The sequence below is a fragment of the Pseudonaja textilis genome, chromosome Z, assembly GCF_049901715.1.
Source record: "Pseudonaja textilis isolate UNSWEBS1 chromosome Z, rPseTex1.2, whole genome shotgun sequence".
NCBI lineage: Eukaryota > Metazoa > Chordata > Lepidosauria > Squamata > Elapidae > Pseudonaja > Pseudonaja textilis.
This window is the reverse complement of record NC_142008.1, coordinates 66,177,072-66,181,853: the sequence shown is the minus strand read 5'-3', so window position 1 is coordinate 66,181,853 and position 4,782 is coordinate 66,177,072.

The following is a 4,782-nucleotide window of genomic DNA, read 5'->3' as shown; positions in this document are numbered from 1 at the left end:
GGTCGATGGTGCTCGGATGGCATCCAAATAGCAAGGCATTACTCCTTGGAGGTGAATACTAGTTGGGCAGCCTCATGGGCCAACTTATCTGCCTTCTCATTACCCTTTTGTATATCCGTTACCACCTTTTGATGCCCCCTGCAGTGCATGACTGCCACCTTCTGTGGGGCCCATACACTTTCCAGAAGGCATAGTATTTGGGGACCATACTTAATATCTCTGCCTACAGTAGTGATAAGTCCTCTTTCCTTATATAGAGCACCATGGATTTGAACCATGAGAAAGGCATACTTTGAATCTGTATAAATGTTGATCCTTAGCCCTTTGGCCATCTCTAGGGCTCTCGTTAATGCATGTAATTCTGCCAACAGTGCACTTGTGCCTGCGGGAAGGGGCTCTGCTTCCCAAACATCATCTAGAGTAATTACTGCATACCCTGCCCTTCTCGTTCCCTCCTGTATGTAGCTAGTGCCATCTGTAAATAGGGTGTAATCTGGAGAAGAGAGAGGTATATCTGTCATGTCTGGGCGACTAGCATATGTTTCCTCTATTGTATGGATACAATCATGAATGAATTCTGTATTAGGTTCAGGCAATAGTGTAGCAGGATTTAATGTGGTGGATTGGATAATATTAATCATAGGGTTATGAGTGATCAACCCTTGGTATTTCAACATTCGAGGGTTAGTTAACCACAAGTGGCCCTTTGTTTCCAGTACTGATTTAAGGGCATGGGGGATGTAAATATCTAATTGTTGTCCAAAGGTTAACTTACTAGCTTCCTATGTTAAAATGGCCGTCCTGGCCACCGCCTTAAGACAAGCAGGCCATCCCTTGGCGACATTATCAAGTTGTTTAGAAAGATAGGCACATGTTTAGAAAGATATGGACATGGCGGTGCCATGTCCTGATGGTTTGGGTAAGGACACCCACCGCCACATTTTGTTTGGTATCTACAAATAACTGAAATGGTTTTTCCAAATCCGGGAGGCCTAAACTAGGGGCTTGTAACAAAGCCTGCTTGAGCAATCGGAAGCTAGCTTCTTCCTGCTTTCCCCATTGTAACGGCTCTCTGTCCGCCCCTTTTGTAGCTTCATATAGGGGTTTTGCTAAAAGACTAAAGTTGGGGATCCAGATACGACAAAACCCAGCCGCCCCTAAGAATCCTCTCAGATTCCTCCTGTTTTCGGGTGCAGGGAGTTGACATATGGCCTCCTTGCGCTCATGGCCTAAAGTACGTTTTCCTTGTTCTATATCATAACCCAAATATCGAACCTTTTTTAAAACTAGCTGTGCCTTCTTCCTAGAGGCCTTATATCTTAAATCCTGTAAAAGAGCCAACAACTCGTGTGTGTTATTCCAGCAAGTGTCTTCAGTATGTCCAGTAACTAATAAATCATCTACGTACTGCAGCACCACATCAGGGGGTAGTGTACTTAATGCCTCTAAATCTTTAGCCAGAGCAGCCCCCAAAAGAGTTGGTGAGTTTTTAAACCCTTGGGGCAACCTTGCCTTCCCCGGCTTCTTCCCAGGGGTTTCCTGTGGTCCCTTGAAAAGGGCCTACCTCTACCTTCCGGTCTCTCTTCCTTATTCATTTCAGGACATTCCCCTTTCCAGTGTCCTTGCTTCTTACAGATGGCGCACTGGCTGCATCCTAAACCTGGCCTGCCGACCCTCAGCAGACTAATTCCCCTACCCTTAGGGGTCCACATCAGAGCTGCCGCCATTAACTCAGCTTTTTGTTGCATTTTTTGGTCCTTCTTTCTTTCCTCCTCCTTATCCCTATTTGTTAGGAATAACATAGGTTACCCAACGTAGTTTGGGTAAAATAATATATATAAACTATGATAGTAAGTTTAAGTGTGTGTCACTTTAAACTGCAAAGCATGTAATTTTGGGTGCGGTTGTGAACCACCATAAGAGGGAGCAGGAGAACCTGACGATTGCTGATGATTGACTGGTTTGATGGATTGATGGTTTGTTAACTGCGTGTTTCCCTACTGCTGAGTTGCTGAATGCTGAAGGAAGAAAGGAGATCTGACTTCTTCATATCTCTACTGCGAAGAGATATATTACTGGAATGATATTTGTAAGTTTACTGACCTCTTTTTCGACACTGGAATTTGCAACTGAATAATCCCTGGATGGACTGAATTAGTGAATGATATATGGACTGTTTGACTATGCTATAACTCTTACTGGAATAAACTATTTAACTAGCACAGTGTATCTGCTTTACTGAGTGTAAGCTACAAAAACGTTTATCTCACATATTTTGCCTGCCTGCCTGCCTGCCGTGCAGATTCTGCTAGGGTGTATCCCTAACACTATCCACAAAGACTTTCCTTGCCACCTCCATGAGTTCACTCATGGGTTTTCCTAGGGGCCCCTCAAGTCGTTGAAATTTACATCATATAGATAAATGCCATAGTCAGCATTCGAGCGTTTTCTGGGTCTGTGGGATCGATGGGGGTATACATGCGATAGGCATCAATAAGATGAGTATAAAATGCTTCTGGGCTTTCAGTGGGTTCCTGTAACACTAGGGAGGGTTTTGACATGTTGACTGTAGGCTTTCCTGCCAGGCGGATAGCTCGCACTATCAATGACTGGTAGTTTCGTAGGTTTTCCTTGTCCCGGTCCTTGTAAAGATCCCATTCTGGATCCTTGGATGGGAAATGGGTTTCAACATATTCTGTGAGATTTCTATATGATCCAACATCGGGCTTCAGTATTTCAGTAACTGCAATTTTGATTTTCTCTCTTTCCTCTGGATTAAACAGGGTCCCCATAAGCTGCTGGATGTCTAACCAATTGGGATTGTGCGCATCTACTATTATCTTCACTAAGTCAGCTATTTCTGTGGGTTTTTCACTGAATGGACCCTAATGTGGCTTCCAATTCAATAAGTCTGAGGTAGTGAAGGGTACATGTTGAAACAGTGAAAGAGTGGCAGATTCAGAGGGGTTCTGGGAGTTAATTTCTAACTGGTCAACTCACCTAAGAGGAGCAACAAGGGAGGCCTGTTCTGTCTTTGCCCTAGTTCTAGCAGCTACAGGTTCAGTCTCGTGTTGAGGGCTCATGTGGGAATCTGCCCATGACCCTGCTGGGGTGGATGTCCCCAGAAGAGACTGGTCAGCTTGAGCTGATCGATCGTGGGTATCTGGTGGATCCCTAGGGCTTCTCAAAAAGGGGGATAGTCGGTCTAGTTGGGCCATAAACCCTGATACCCCTGATGATTCTTCTCCTTCAGATGTGCTCCCTAGACCTTCTGGAGGCACATATGGGGTGTGTGTGTGGTATTTCTTCTGGACAGCTAGGTAAGACCTGTATAGTTTTCTGTAACCTTCTAAGGGACACATTTCGTGACAGTAAAGCCTTACAGCGTTGCATTTTAAGCTTTTTAAGCCAAGGGGAAGGGTGATTCAACAGGTCGAGCCAGACATCGATGTATGGAGCTTGATCTGGATGTCCTAGAGTGGGGTGAAATACTAACCGATGTACCTGTACTGCTATGGGGATATCTATGGTGCCTATAGAGGGTCATCCAAACCCAAACATTGCCTCACAGAACTTCCATAGTTTGTGCCTACTCCACTTAAGGCCGTAATCCTGGGATTCGTATGCTTCCTTAAAATGCTTTAGCATGGACCCCAGTGGGGTCAGGGGCTTACTTTCTCCACCACCCATGAGCCTCCCAGGTCACCAGACAAGACAAATGGGGAAAGGGATTGGAGAGGAGGGTATGGGGTCCCTCCTTTTCTGAACACACCAGGGATTTTCACACACTCACGTCCGACCCAGGGAGCTGGATATGCACGGTCTCTGATGGGAACTGCAGACGCCACTTGCTTTCTACTGGCCCACGGTGCTGGACGCTCACAGTCACCAATGGGAACTGCAGTAGTCTCTCACCTTCTTGATAATTCCGCCCACCTTACCTTAAGAGAGGGTGATCAGTCCTCTCCTCCATCCCTGCTTACAGGGTGGGATTATTTCCCAAGTCCAATACTTGCCTGCAGGCGTCTTCCTCCTCCACAGCTGGCTAGAAGATGTCCTGGTCTCCTCACCTTTCACCTGTGGTTCTTGGAGGTGTCAATCGCCACCGCCAGAGAACAGCAGTCTCGGGAAGTCCCTCGGATTCAAAGGACTGATGGCACCTGGGATGTTCCCTTCAACTCACTGAAGCACTGGCACTCGGAATGGACCCTCCAGCGGGCCCCAGGGCCCCTTGAGTCCTGCCGCAGTCACCATTAAATGTAGCAGCAATTCTTGCTTCCAAATCAGGACACAAGACTACGAAAGGTTGGAGAGTACAGGTTTTATTTGCGCAAAGTGTTCAGAGCATTAATATGACAAATTCTGAACCCTCAGTTCTTCCTGAGACAATATTTTTATACTCTTTATGACCTCAGTTCTGAACCTGGGCGTTCCTTTTACTACATTTTACCAGATAAGGATAACACTGTATACATGTCTATTAAGGAAGCATAAAAAGGAAATAACAAGTACCTTTTTGATTACTCAGTTATCTTACACCATCAGTTATTTTCCATGTTCACCCTTGTTTATAGTAACGTGGTTAGTTCAAGTTCCTGAGTTCAGCAATATTGTGGGTTTACACAATGTTATGTTAAGCAAAGCTACGGGAAACTGGGACCTTTGCTAAATATGACTTGTTGACCTGTGCTATATATGAAAAGTGCTTTATACGCTCTTTTTCAACTGCTTCACTACCATGTAGCAAGGGTTACACTGTTATCTGGACTGTCATCGATTTAT